This window comes from Pezoporus flaviventris, unplaced genomic scaffold (assembly GCF_033815535.1).
Source record: "Pezoporus flaviventris isolate CSIRO_AGI_PZ_B2104156 unplaced genomic scaffold, CSIRO_AGI_Pfla_v1 ptg000116l, whole genome shotgun sequence".
Lineage (NCBI taxonomy): Eukaryota > Metazoa > Chordata > Aves > Psittaciformes > Psittacidae > Pezoporus > Pezoporus flaviventris.
The window spans coordinates 2,816,880-2,832,412 of NW_026892664.1; the positions used below are offsets into that span (position 1 = coordinate 2,816,880).

Here is a 15,533-nt window from a genome sequence, read left to right on the forward strand (position 1 = left end):
CCCTGAGACAGCACCTTGGTGTTTTGTGTCTTTATTGTGCTAAATGAAAGTGAAAGTAGAGCCCACAAAAAGGAGGCTCAGACTTCACATAAGGCACTGACCACTGTCTCCATTGCCTGCTTGATAAGCATTTTCTCAATGATGAACTGCGGGAAGGTCAAGAGGATTTGATAGAGCTCTGGTGTCTGCAACACAAGGAGGTCACGGAGCTGCTGAAGCAAGTACAGGGGAGGCAATGAGGATGGTCAGGGGCTGGAGCACCTCCCGTACGGAGCCAGGCTGATAATATTGGGTCTGTTCATCCTGGAGAAGAGAAGCTGTGTGGAGACCTCAGAGAAGCTTCCAGTACCTAAAGGGGCTACAAGAACCTGGGGAGGAGCTTTGGACAAGGGCCTGTAGGGACAGGCCAAGGAGAATGGCTTGAACCTCCAGAGGGGTGACTGAGATGAGCTCTTAGGCAGAAGCTCTTCCCTGTGAGGGTGCTGAGGCGCTGGCGCAGGGTGGCCAGAGAAGCTGTGGCTGCCCCATCCCTGGCAGTGTTCAAAGCCAGGTTGGACACAGGGCTTGGAGCAAGCTGCTCTAGCGGAAGGTGTCCCTGCCCGTTGGAGGGGAATTGGATCTGGACGAGCTTTAAAGACTCTTCCAACACAAACCAGGCTGCGATTCTGTGAAATAAATCTCTGACAGTCTGTTGGTCAACAAAACCTTTGTGCTAAATGGGGACAAGTCATATCTGAGCCTCTGCTCTGCTGTGAATTTAAGTAGGGGTACAAAGAGCCTTAGTGCTGGTGGGAGAGAGGATTTGGGGTCTTCCTCACCCCTGAACAGCCAAGGTGCTGCTGGCCTCGGTCCCCTGATGAAGCTGATGAAGTACAATAACCAGCTGACTGTATCTGGAACTTCAAGCTGCATTATTCACCCTGCACAAGCGCACCCATGTATTCTTAGTGGCTTTTTTTGCCTTCATGTAGTTCTTTTCAATAATCTTTGAATTACATATTTTTCTTATTTCCAGAATTGATTGAGGGTTATTTCTCCCTCTGTTATATTGATCTTCTCACGTCTCAAGCCTTGGTTTTAGCCCATTACCCCATGGGGAAGAAAGACATTCAAAACCACTCAGAAATCCTTTTCTACACTCCTCCAGTGCATCTCCTGGACTGTCAGTCTGGTGCCTTCCAGCAGAAAAACAGATTGACAATGAAAACTAGGTTTAAACCCAGGCACACAGTCTCTCTCACACACACACACGCACTTCACCCCCACCCCACCCCCCCCCCCCGCCCTCCCCCTGCTCTCAGAGGGATGGGGAAGAAAATCAGAAGAATGGAACTCCCACTGGTTGAGATAAGAATGGTTTAGTAACTAATGTATAACACAAAACACCACCAATAATAATAAAGGAAATAAGGGAAGAGAATACAAAAGCTCATCACCCACTCACTGATAACTCCTCCACCCCCCCAGCCCAACCATGCACCAACCAATACCTCGTCCAACCCCGCAATCCCAGCCCTTCCAGGTAACTCTCAGTTACATCCTGGGCATGACGTGCTGTGGTATGGAATACCCCTTTGGTCAGTTTGGGTCAGGTGTCCTGTCTCTGCTTCCTCCCGGCTTCCCCTCCTCCCTGGCAGAGCATGAGACTCACAGTCCTTGGTCTGTGAGCAGTAACATGTGAGCAGTAACTAAAAACGTCAGTGCTATCAGTGCTGTTCCCAGGCCGAAAGAGCTCACAGGTAAGAGTGAGGAATTTTATTGGAGGTGAGGGACAAGGTCACGAATCTTGCAAGGAAAACAAATATTTATCAGTGACGAAACCTGTAACTGAATAAAGCTGATTGGTGTTTCCTGTGAGGAAAAGAGGCCTGGTATAATTGAAGGTAATCTCTTCCCACAGGCTGGTGACTGCGAAGTGAAATGAAGTTTGAGGTTCCTTTCCTTTTAGTTTCTTTCCAAGGAAGATGTGATTTGTGGTGTGTATTTCTCATTCAATACGGTCATTGACTCATGTGCAGGAATTGTGGATGAACCTATATAAAATGATGAGGATCAGTGGAAAATCCCATTGTTTTAGTGTCCCAAAGTCTCTCACTTAAGATGAACTTGGTGTACTAGGTGATACAACTCTTTTATGTTGCCATCTGCTGAGCAATCTCCTCTCACACTTGACCAGAGCTGCCTTCACCTCCTTGTTCCTCGGGCTGTAGATGAATGGGTTGAGCATGGAGGTGAGCAAAGCGTAGAAGATGGAGGCCACCTTTTCCAGGCTCCTGTGGCTAGATGGAGGTTGTAGGTACATGAAGAATGATGTCCCCAAAAATAAGGCAACAGCCGTCAAATGGGAAGCACAGCTGTGGAAGGCTCTGGCCCTGCTCTGTGCTGAGCACACCCTCAGCACGGTGCGGATGATAGAGATGTAGGAGAGCAAAATGACCACGCTCATGACCACATTGGTGGTGAGAAAGGCAAAGGTGACCATCTCGCTGTTGTATTTATTAGGGCAGAGGAGTTTAAGCACAGGTACGATGTCACAGAAGAAACGGTCAATGTGTTTGGGTCCACAGAAGGAACCTCCAAACGTGCACCATGTGTAGATGATGGCACTGAGGAAGGCAAATAGGTAGGACGATGCTACCAGCTGCCAGCAGATGCGGCTGGAGATAATGGTCACATAATGCAGGGGTTGGCAGATAGCAACGTGCCGGTCGTAGGCCATCATGGCCAGGCGATGACACTCAATAGTAGCAAAGAAAGCAAAGGTGAGGAACTGCATCATGCAGCCAGTGAAAGAAATTCACATTTGGACCATATCTAACCTCAATCAATAACCATTGTAACTGCTACTTTTTAGAATATTCTACTACATTTTCTAACCCAAATTATGTATACTTTATTTTTTTTCAGTTGAGGTATTTAGAAATGAACAGCAAGAGCATTGAAGCAACAGGTGGCATGTATTTTTTTGAAGATGTGACACTTAAAAGTATGGATTTAATTTAATACTTGTTAGTGGCGAGGAGAAGCAAGACACGCCAACCCAATATGGGTGATAAGCAAGCTTCTACTTTATTTGTGGTGCACTTGGCTTATTTCTGCGTGGCGTTTAGCCACGCCTCCTAGTCACAACAGTATTGGTTAGTTCTACACAGCTTCCTCCACATTCTCCTCCCACATCCGGTTTCTGGTTACCTGTGAGGCCTACACTTTGCTTTGCTTGCACAAGGCCTCTAAGGATCCATGGCCTTCTCTTGCAGCCATTCCGCAACAATTCCACCCTTTTTCTTTTCTGCGAGCAAGACATTGTGGGTCGTTCTGTTCTCCTGTTTCATCACGCAACTATAAGCAAGTCTAACAACTACAATGATTGAAATAACAATGATACATAAATGCAGTCCTTCGAATAGCAGTGTTTTAAGTCAACCTGTAATGCCCCATGAGAACAACCATTTAGTAATCCCTAGGTCATTGCTCACTTGCAATTGCTGGGTAAGCTGAGCCAGGGTTTTCAGCTGTGCGTGTATCGAATTAGAATGATCAGAAAGATTCATACAATACATTCCATCAAACTCCTCACATCCATGTCCCTGTGCCAACAACAAAAAGTCTATAGCGGCTCTGTTCTGCAGCGTTGCATGTCTCACAGAATCAACATCAAAGAACAAATCAGAAACTGCCTTCGAGGTAGTATTTGTCTGCTTAGCAAGTCAGCAACCCAGTCTGTTTAATTGAACCAAGGCCCCTGCCGAAGCCACACCTGGCATGAGAAAAGAAGTTGCTATAATAGTGTCAGGTAACCAAAACTTTACATCAGATCTACAGTTGGCAGTAAAACTATGTACAAAGCGTTTTAAGCACCTTAAATGGTGCTGTCAAGACATATCAGGAATTATTGAAGTGTTGGGGTCCAACAGTGTCAGTCTTCCAATAGAACAAGGTCCCCCTTTCATTTTAGAGGGAATAAGAGGCCAGGCTCGATCGCCACAAATCAGGAACATTCCACTGGGCAACTTCAGGGGATAATCGATAGAGCAGGAAGTGTTGCGGGAAGCATACCTGCACCACATGCTGGCATTCCTGTAAACTAAAGGACTAGAATTTACATTTGTCGCGGTACCATTCACCTTGGCTTGGGCGCTTGTCCAACTAAGTGTCACACAGGCATCCATTTGCACGGCCCCTAATAATTCTAACTCCTGAGGCTCATTTGGGGCAATAGGCAAATAGGGTACCCAAGCGTCCCAACTGTCTGTTGTGCTGTTGAGGTTGGCAGTGCTACACACGGTATGGTGGACGGGCAGGGCCAGTCATCTATAGGAACACCAACCAAACAGGTTGAAAACGGGTTGCCAGGGGAAGATAAGGCGAGGCAAATGGTGTTCTGCCCCCTAAGCTTAACCATTGTCTCCCACCCGTTGGTCTTGGGCTGCGGAGGCAGATAACTGGCCGTTTCCGGAGTCTTCATTACTATCAGGAAGAGCAGGGGAAGATAAAGACACTGTTTTAGTCCACTTTGCGGGGACCCATTGTGTACCTGTGGACGTGAGCACACACATATAACCTCGCCCCATGTACTTCACTTCTGCTGGGCCCCGCCAGAGGCCCGTGCTTGGATCACGGTACGTGACCATCATGGGTGCCTTAGACTCAGACACCGCAACTCGGCCGTGCACTTGAGCAGGGGGAGAGTCCTGGTCTGCAAAAATGCACAAGTAATTCAAAACAAACAATGCCTTAGACAGTCTTTCTTGCACGTCGTGAACATCACTGAACTTTTCACGGTACTGTTTCAGGTTCTGATTCGCCTGCTCAACTATTGCCTGTCCCGTTGGTGAATGGGGAATGCCAGTCACATGTTTGACGCCCCATTGTTGACAAAATTGGTGCATTCTCTCACCTACATAAGCAGGCCCATTGTCCGTTTTTATTTGCTGAGGTACTCCCATAACGGCAAAGCAGCTAGTTAGATGCCATACTACATGGGAGCCCTTTTCTCCTGTCTGGGCTGTAGCCCATAGAAATCTGCTATATGTGTCAATTGTGACGTGCACATACTTTAGGCGTCCAAACTGCAGCACGTGTGTGACATCCATCTGCCACAATTCACAAGGGCCCAAGCCCCGAGGGTTCACCCCAATTCCCAGCCCTGGTCCATGATGGCTACAGCTGGGGCAGGCCCTAACAATGCCTCTCGCTTCTTCCATTGTAATCTTAAATTGACGGAATAGTCCTTTGGCATTCTGGTGAAAAGTATTGTGGGCCTCCCTGGCTTTTATGAAGTCGCTCAGGGGTGCAGCAATGGAAACTAATTGATCTGCTCTATCATTGCCTTCCCCCAACCTCTGTGACCATTTATGACTCTGTATATGGATGATGGCATAAGCCCACTCCCGCTGGTGAATGGTCGCCTGCAGCTGACGCAGCAGGTCAAACAACCGCCGGTTTTGACACTCTCTGAGTCGAGCATCCTCAATGCGCTGAACCACACCTGTGACGTACATAGAATCAGAGATTACATTTATTTCTGTGTGATGCCAGTTCAGAAAGGTCCAAACGACCGCCGCTAGCTCTAAGGTTTGCAGTGAGTCCTCTGCTTCCGCGGCCAATATCTGCTGATGCCATTTCTCATCCTGCATCCAGGTCGCCGCGGCACGCCGAGACTTCTTTCTGGCATCTGTAAAAACCGTTACTGCATTGGCCAGCGGGCGCTCACTCCTTTTTGGTATCTTGACCCATTCTTGCTGGCTGATCCAGCGCAAGGTGGTGAATTGCAGTTGTTCTACCTTGAGCTCCGCAGCCTGAGACAGCAGGCTGACTTGTAACGCCTGTGAATGCTGGAGATACCACTCAAGATCCCGCCATTTTATCGGCAAGTAAGTGGTTCCGGGTTCCTGGGCCGTTAATTGCAATGCCCTCATATGGTCCTTTTGGACCAACTCTGCTAAATTTTCAATTTTCTGTTGAATAGTAGTTTTGGGCCGGATAGCAGTAAAAACCCATTCCAATATCTTCACCTCCTCCCCCTTTTCCTTTTTGCACTGTGTCAGTGCATCCAAAAGTTGCTTAGGGCCTTGTAGCATTGTAAGATCTATGGGAAGATCTGGGTCTCGACGGTCAACCCATCGCTGTGCGATTTGTGTGCTAATGCGCTGGATGGTTAGCTGCTGTTCCGACGTGGGTCGCACAGGCCGTGCTGGGTAGGTACCTTGCAACAGGGATCTCAGGGTGTCAATATCATCGTTTGAAATGCCCACGACGGGACGCAGCCACTGTATATCTCCAAGTAAGCGCTGTGTGTCATGTAAGGTTGATATTTGAATGTGAAGTTGCAGGTTTTGCGGTTGTACTTGGCCCTCCGTAATATGCCAGCCTAAATATTTCCAGGCAGGGCCGCGCTGAATTTTTTCAGCCACGATAACGAGTCCATGCTTGCTCAGTTGCTGCTCCAGTAGAGTCTCTTGGTCCGTAGTGAAGGGTTGATTTTGGGCGAATAGAATATTGTCCATAGAGTGATAAATTAATGTTCCTGGCCATATTCGGTGAAGGGGCTGAAGCACATTGGCCACAAACAGTTGACACAGGGCAGGGCTATTTTTCATGCCCTGTGGCAATACACTCCATTCAAAACGGCGAAAAGGTGCTGCTTTATTTGGCATTGGCAAGGTAAAGGCAAATCGTGCGGTGTCTAGTGGATGCAGCTTAATTGTAAAAAAGCAGTCTTTGAGATCAATAATCAGCAGGTGCCAACCCTCAGGGAGCATAGCAGGGTTGGGCAGTCCTGGCTGCAAGGCACCCATCGCTTGTATCTGTGCATTGACAGCTCTCAAATCCTGTAGCAGTCTATATTTTCCTGATTTCTTTTTTATAACAAAAATCGGCGTATTCCAAGGGCTCATGGAAGGTCGTAGATGTCCCTGTTGTAATTGTTCCGGCACTAAAAGTTGCGCTTGCTCTAAACTTTCCTTTTTCAGCGGCCACTGCTCGACCCACACTGGGGTGTTAGTAGTCCATGTGAGCTGGATCGGGAAAGTCCATTGTGCAGCGACCGCTCCTAAAAATGTTGGTTAGTCAGCACCAGTCCCAGCTGGTCTAGCACATCTCGGCCGATTAGGGCATTAACCCCAGTCGGCAACGAAATGATGGTTGCATAGATGGAGGCAACCTGACCATCGACGGCCACCTGTATTAAATCAGAGCTGCATTGCACAGAAGCAGTACCGCCAACGCCTTCAACCCTGCCAAAGGTAGGGTGGCACGGCCACCAGTGTGGCCACTTGTCTGTGTTTATTATGGTGATATCGGCTCCAGTGTCCAGTAATGCTGGTAGATTTAGACGCTGATTCCCTCGAGACCATGTGGAGTCAACGACGGGTCTGGTGGTCATTGGGACAGTTAACATAACAAGGCCTCCCGTGGAGCTAAATCCTTGGGACCCACGCTTGGCCAGTGGGCCAGTATCTTGCATTGCAGCAGTTAATTGTGGCAAGGGGACTAGCTGGGCAATTTTACTCCCTTCAGGGATATGAATCGGAGGAAATGACATTTGAGCTACCATGCAAATTTCTCCAGTAAAGTCTGCATCAATCAGTCCAGGTAATATAAAACAGACCCTTCAGTCCACTGGAGGATCGCCCAAGCAGCAATGCTCCATGGGCCTGTCCATTGATCATTAGTGTTCCCCAGACTGCGGTGGGGATCTTACACGGCCGTTGATCAATGAGGGTCACATCTACTGCGGTTGCCAGGTCCAAGCCGAGGCTCCCTCTTGTGGCGGGCTGCGGGCCGCAGCTCCCGGCTGATGGTGTCGCCCTTGGCGCTGGCCACTGGGCGGCGGCCTGAACAGGGGCCGCAATTGTTATCTGCGCGCGGCAGCTATTCGCGCTCGCCTGTCCGTTTCCCAAACAGCTGCAGGCTTCTGTGCTGTGGCTGTTTCGGTGACAATTAGAGCACCAGACAGTCCTTCTGCAGTTTCGTTTCAAATGTCTTCCGCCACATCGGAAGCAACGAAGCAGCGGCTTGCATTCACGTCTTGGTTGGGCCGGCACTATGTTGTTGGACCGGAGAGGACCCAGCGCTGCAAAAGCCTGTACCTGAGCCTGAGCTGCCTCCCTCTGTGCCTGAGCTATCTCTTTTCCCATCTCTTTAACAGTTTCTACAAGTAGTGCCTGAGCTCCTACGGGCACCCTGCTGATGCGTTCTAACATAAGTTCTATGGTGGCATCTGCAGGTACGGTAACTAAAATATTTTTTGTGTAGGTGTTGCTATTTTCCATGACACACTGGTGCAACAACGGACCCCTCATATAATCTGGAGTACCTGCTATGGCTGTGGTTAGTCTATCCACAAAATCAGAAAATGTTTCATCTTTTCCCCGTTTAATGGACATGTACCAGGGGGTGTGGGGCGCCGTGCACGCCCTCTGCATGTCTTCCTGGGCAGTACGCATGGATTTCAGGCAAACGTCTGGCCCCATTTGCACTTGAATGCCTATACTAGCAAATCACCCAGTTCCCATCAATTGTTCTGTTGTAACACCAAACAGCGGGTCATTTTGACCTCTGGGCAGATTTGATGATCTATCACAGAGCTGCTGCCAATGCACCTGCCACAATAGCTGCTGTGCTTGTGTCATGATCATCCTAATTATTCCCTTAATATCTTCAGGGCATAAAACTGTACCACTCCATATATAACCTAACATCTGTTTAGTGGGCTCACGTGCAATCCTGATTCGTTTACCATACCCTGTAACTGAGTTAAAAATTTCCAATCTAGGGCATAATGGGTTCCCTGTGCTCCTCCCAGTCCATCTGGTTCGTACCGGACTGGAAAGGCTCGCAGGTCCTCCAGATCTCCCCCTAGGGCATAATCTCTATTTTCTACTGCATGTTTCAAAATGGCGTCCCAATCGATCGGGCGCCGAGGCACCACCCTCTTCCTTTCGGATTCCTCGACATTTATCATGCGTATCCCTTCTAATACACTCTCTCTGTCCTTTTCAAAGTCCCTCCTGTCGGAATCCCTCTGCCTTTCGGAACTCAACTGGGGTGGTGGGGGAGCAGGGAGTTGTGCCTCCTCCGCTGCACCTTCTGATGAAGAAGGAGGGGGAGAAAAGGAAAGGGGGGCGGGAAACCCTGCGCTCCGAGCACAGGGAGCGCCCTGCGGGTTGGGGGAAACGAGTTATAATATTCTCCCGGCCTCAACAGACCGGGGACCTCTGTTCCTAGTTTCTCTGTTGCTACAGCTGCGATTTTCTTTTACGCCTTGTATTTTTTTATACAATTTATTACTTCTCTCCAAGGCTTACCAAGTTTCCTATCATCATCAAGCATCGAGTCGAATAACTCATCACCAAACTTTTGCCACTCACTCTCCTCAAAAACTGTATTAGGATCTACAAAAAATCCCTTAGCCTTCCCTACAGCCACTAGACCTGCTAGCTGCTTTAGAGTCTCAGGCTTAATTCCCCACTTTTATAAAAAGCGCTGTAATAAATCAGGGGCTACCTCTCGGTCCATTTTCATGGCCAGCCTTTTCCAGATCATCCTTTTCTGGATTGTCCTGTAACCTCAGTCTCCGAATCGTCCTCCCGATGCAGCAGTGTCTGGTTCGCCCCAGCGCCGGACTCCTTTCGGTCAGTCCAAGCACCCGGGTCCGTCACGCCACCTCAGTAGCACTGCCCGCGCTCCCCGGCCGCTGCTGCCGGTGCCGCTCACTCGCCGTTCTGGGTCCCTGTTACTCAGGGCCCTGTATTCTGGGTCCCCATCAACTGGGGCCCTGTATTCCGGGTCCCCGCTAACCGGGGCCCTGTAGTCTGCGTCCCTGTTTGGGCGCCATTTGTTAGTGACGAGGAGAAGCAAGACACGCCAACCCAATATGGGTGATAAGCAAGCTTCTACTTTATTTGTGGCGCACTTCGCTTAAATCCGCGTGGTGTTTAACGACGCCTACTAGTCACAACAGTATTGGTTAGTTCTACACAGCTTCCTTCACATTCTCCTCCCACATCTGGTTTCCGGTTACCTGTGAGGCCTACACCTTGTTTTGCTCACACAAGGCCTCTAAGGATCCATGGCCTTGCTCTTGGAGCCATTCTGCAACAAATATTTTTTGAGATTGAAAAAAAGAATTAAATCTTTATTAGCTTTCACTTTGGAAGCAATTTGTTTCAGAAGACAGCTAAGAGGAAACTCATGATGAGTGCACGCAAGCTTGGAGCAAGAGAAAGTCCCAGTCCCAGGGAAACCCCAGATTACACGTGCATGACTTCACATGCAAGGGATATTTTCCCTTGGTTTTTGATCATCATTCTGGTCTTCAAATCACATTTATCAAACTATTTGAGATCATTCTCAAAGGATGAAATACACATTGGTAAAATCATGATTTATACCTTTGTGAGCTCCAGCATGCTGAAGCATCCTAAAAGCATGGGCATTAAGCTGCTTGCTTGAAAGCTGAGTTGATGTTAAAATGTGCTGATTCCAAAGGCTGATTTCTTAGTGACTATATTCTGCTGACAATCTCAACTGTTGCATTTCTTTATAACAGAATAAGATTCATCCTCATTTAACTCTTGAATAAATCAGTGTATCTTGCTTAAGCTGCCTATGTAACAGAAAAACAACCTGCATCAGACATTGCTCCATCTTATCATAAGGAAAACCCACAATGGTAAGGCTGTTTTCTGACACAGCTTTGCTAAAGAGGCAACTAGAACATGCAGACACAAGCCCACTACCTCAGTGCAGGTGAAGCTCTGCTTTGTGTTGGTGTTACCTCCTGTGCCTTCCCTCTGCCACTCAGTGATGGGAGCCAAGGATTTATCCCCAGTGCAGCAGAGAACATCTACGTGCCGGCATCAGCTCTGTTAAGTACCTGATGTGAAGAGAGGTGAGCTCCTGCCAGACTCCAAGAGCCCAGCTTGTGGTGCTGGGGCTGTAAATAGAGTTGCATGTGCTCTCCTGGGAGGAAGCCTCCAGGGCTGCTCATGCTTTCCCAGAGGAAAACAAAGGAAAGGAAAATCAAAGGGTGTGAAATCAGCTCCGAAAGGCATTGTGGTGCTTGGGCATCTGAGAGTCATGGAGTTGCTGAGCCATCCCTTATCACAGCTACACAGCAGCACTGATGAGCAGCTTTCATGGTGTTTCTGACACACCTGTGGGGAATGCAAAGTTTTTTGTCTGTTCTTGGCCACAGAATGAGTTTAGAGCCATTTCAGATCTTACAGAGGGTCCCAAAATGGAACATGATGCACAAGGGGCTCCCCCTCTGGATTTGCTGCTGTCCCTCTGTGGACACTTGAGAGCCCAGTTTTCCATCCCCAGTGTGGCTATCTACATGGTAAATCCAGAGGAGGCCATGAGGATGATCAGGGGCTGGAGCACCTCCTGTTTGAAGATAGGCTGAGGAAGTTGGGGCTCTTCAGCCTGGAGGAGACTGCATGGGGACCTCATAGCAGCCTTCCAGTATCTGAAGGGGGCCTATAAGGATGCTGGGGAGGGACTCTTCATTATTAACTGTAGTGATAGGACAAGGGCTAATGGGTTAACATTTAAACAGGGTAAGTTTAGATTGGCTCTAAGGAGGGAGTTCATTACTGTGAGGGTGGTGAGGCACTGGAGTGGATTGCCCAAGGAACTTGTGGAAGCTCCATCCCTGGTGGTGTTCAAGGACAGAGCCTTGGTTGACATGGTTTAGTGTGAGGTGTCCCTGCCCAATGCAGGGGGTTTGGAACTTGATGATCTTAAGGTCTTTTTCAGCCCTAACTGTTCTATGATTCTATGAAGTACCTGGATGTCCAACAGTTGAGCTGCTGACTCTGGGCTTCCACTGTACTCAAGGTCGAGAAATGGACACTTCCAGGCAATGATGAATTATCCCAGGGTGAACTAAGAGGCCTTCATCCACATGAGCAGTCTCAGTTGCAGCTCCATCCCTACCCTCTGCATATTTGACCTCCATCTCTATTTAACCTCAGCCCAGGGAGCTTGAGTTTTATTAAAGGCATTGTGGTTTCCAGTTTAGCAGGCGTTGTGCACACCTATGGAATCCTTTCATGGTGACCTAGGCTTGCTAATGGATCTCCCTAGCCATTGCTGAACCTGATCCTGAGCAGGTTGTTGACTTCTTCTGTATTGACCCGTTTTGTTCTTGGACCTGCCTCCTCATCACCAACTTGCCTGATGCTCTGGAGTCTTGTCTGAACTTGGCCCAGGTCTCTGTTCTGCCTAACTTCTCTTGCTCAGATTCTGTGGGATGGTCCCTGCACACCAGAGTGTTCCCCTTTGCCTCTCTTTAAAGAGATGAATGAGACCAACCCTGTGGCAGTCTCCAGGCTCCTGCAGAGGAGAACCCATCATGCTCTGCACCCAGCAGTGCTCACTGCTTTGGCTATTGCTTTCCATCTGGACCATGTCCCTGCATGGGCAAAATAGGAGGTAGTGTTCTCAGTGAGGGAAATAGAATAATGAATTGAACCCTATATACAAGTGTCATTCTCTGGTTCATAGTGACTTCTCCTTTACCAGGTAAACTATTAGACTTGGATTGATAGGAAATCTGGTATGTATTTGGTGTGGGAATTTTGTGTCTACAGCCAGGAGTTTCTGCATTATGTAGACCCTTTCTCTGCAAAGATTGAAGCAGAACCATGCAATGATGATCTCAGTATAAAATGTATTTCCAAAACCTCAAGCCTGTTTCATGTATTGCTGGACTTCACAGTTGTGTTTCTCCAGTACCTCTATTTTGAGGTCAAACTTGGGCTTTTTGAAGCTGCATGATTCCATACCTATAGTCTAAGCAGAAATATCCAATAAAATAGATTGGAAGAAAACAAGGTTTAGTGAAGTTTTTAAAGGAAGTTCTCTGATATCAAAGGTTTCTGTCCTGCAAATTCTATAGCGTTTAATGATGTAGGGTCTGGCCCCTTCATTGACTGCAGGTAGAAGCCACGTTCCCCTTATACCTAAGACAGTCTCCTTTCATATCATTGTTTTTCAGAGCACATAAACAGTCTCTTCACCATCCACATACTTTCCAAATATAAGTTAATTCTCAGTCACAACAGCTAAAGGAAAGATATTTTCCCCCATCAGTGTGCTTTGGCTTCTTTCAGACCCAGAAAGCTCTCAATTACCATTGATTCTGTTCAGCATTGTGTTTCATCTATGGAAGCTTTCTACAGAATTAATTCTTATATGAAATAGACAATTTGGTTTCCTGGTGGGCTTTAGCATGAGCTGGGCATGGACATGGGATGTGTGTGCTGATGTCCAGCTGGAATTCTGTTTCTCTCATTATTGAAGTAAACAGCACTGCAAATGAATGTAAAACTCCACTTAAAATGAATGGGAGACCCCCTGATGTGCCCAAATTGTCCTTTACACTGAGAAGTATCAACACAGTTCATCATCCTGTATTATGAATTATATTGTCTACAATTTCTTCTTTGAAGTGAAATTTATTGTGAAGCTGCAGACTGGGGTGGGATTCCTCATGATATTCAAAGGTGCAGCTTGAGACCTTGATTCCCACCAACTTCTTCTCTTTGGAAGGCACAAACAAATGCAATCAATCTTTTGAAGCCTTTTCTCTGACTCTTTTTCAGCAAGCAAATGTAAAACTACACTGCCTCTTCCCTCCCACCCCAGCAGCTTTAACAAAGAACTCACAGGTAAGAGTGAGGAACTCTACTGGAGCTGAGGAACAAGGTCAAGAATCTTGCAATGAAAATACACATTTATGAATGACAAATGTTTAATATGAATAAAGCTGATTGGTGTTTCCTGTGAGGAAAAGAGGCCTGGGATTATTGAGGGTAATTTCTTCTTCTAGGAGCGGGCCTGCGAAGTGAAATGAACTTTGAGGCTCAATCTCCTCTTGGTTTTCTTCCAAGAATGGTGTGATTTGGGGGTCTGTTTCTCATTCAGTACTATCATAGACTTTTGTGCAGAAACTGTGGAAGAACTTCCGTAAAGTCATGAGTATCAGTGGAAAATCTCAGTATTTCAGTGCCCCATTGGCTTTCACACTGCCCATGGACTGTTCATGTCCCAGATGACAGAACTCTTCTATGTTGCCAGTGGCTGAAGAATGTTCTCCCACACTTCAGCAGAGCCCCCTTCACCTCCTTGTTCCTCAGGCTGTAGATGAATGGGTTGAGCATGGGGGTGACCATTGTGTAGATGATGGAGGCCACCTTATCCAGGCTCCTGTGACTAGAGGGAGGTTGTAGGTACATGAAGAATGATGTCCCGAAGAACAAGGAAACAGACATCAAATGGGAGGCACAGGTGTGGAAGGCTCTGGCCCTGCTCTGTGCTGAGCACACCCTTAGCACAGCACAGAGAATAGAGATGTAGGAGAGTAAAATGACCATGCTCGTGCCCACCACGTTGATGGTGACAAAGGCAAAGATGACCATCTCACTGCTGTGGGTGTCAGAGCACACGAGCTTTAGAACAGGGACAACATCACAGAAGAAGTGGTCGATGCGGTTGGGACCACAGAAGGAACCTCCAAACACGCACCATGTGTAGATGATGGCACTGAGGAAGGCGAATAGGTAGGATGATGCTATCAGCTGCCAGCAGACACGGCTGGAGATGATGGTCACATAAAGCAGGGGCTGGCAGATAGCAACGTGCCGGTCATAGGCTATCATGGCCAGGAGGTGACACTCAATAGCAGCAAAGAAACCAAAGGTGAGGAACTGCATCATGCAGCCGGTGAAAGAAATGGTTTTGTCCTCTTATAACAGGTCTGCCAGCATCCTGGGGGAGATGACTGTGGAATAGCAGATGTCAGTGAAGGCAAAATGGGTGAGGAAGAAGTACATGGGGGTGTGGAGGCTGGGAGACACCCGAACCAATGTGAAAATGGCAAAGTTCCCCACCAGAGTGACAATGTAAATCACTAGAAACAAGACAAAAAGAGGAGTCTGCTCACATGGGCTGTCTGCAATTCCCAAGAGGATAAATTTAGTCTGCGTGTGATTTCCTCTCATGACCAGGTGTTACCTCCTGAGGCAAAAGGAAGAGAAACATCAAACTGTTCGAAAATGGACATTGAGATTTGGACCATATCTAACTCCAATCAGTGACCATTTTAACTGCCATAGAATAACTGCAAATAGAATTTTCCATTATATTTTCTAACCAAAATTATATCTATTTTATGTTTTTCAGATAAGGTGTTTAGAAAAGAACATGGAGTTTCTTGAAGCAGAAAGGGGCATTTTTGTTTTTCTGTGGTGGAATAGTTAAAACACCGGAGTTACTCAGGCACACGTGTTTTCAGGTTTGAGCAAAGATTCAGATCTATATTCACTTTCAATTTGAAGGCAATTTGTATCAGAAGACACCTCAGAGGAACCTCATAGGATTGCATTTAATCATGGATCAAGAGAAATTGTCAGTCGCAGTGAAAGCCCCGCTTACACATGAATGACCTCCAGACATTTTCCCTCAGCTTTTAGTTATCATTCCAGTCACCAAATCACATTTACAAAACTATTTGAGATCATTTA

At 47.4% G+C, this 15,533-nt stretch overlaps 1 pseudogene; it reads right to left on the bottom strand.

The window, feature by feature from the left end:
- Positions 1-14,051: 14,051 nt before the first annotated feature.
- Positions 14,052-15,011, bottom strand: LOC133282295 (olfactory receptor 5AP2-like; annotated as a pseudogene).
- Positions 15,012-15,533: the final 522 nt, after the last annotated feature.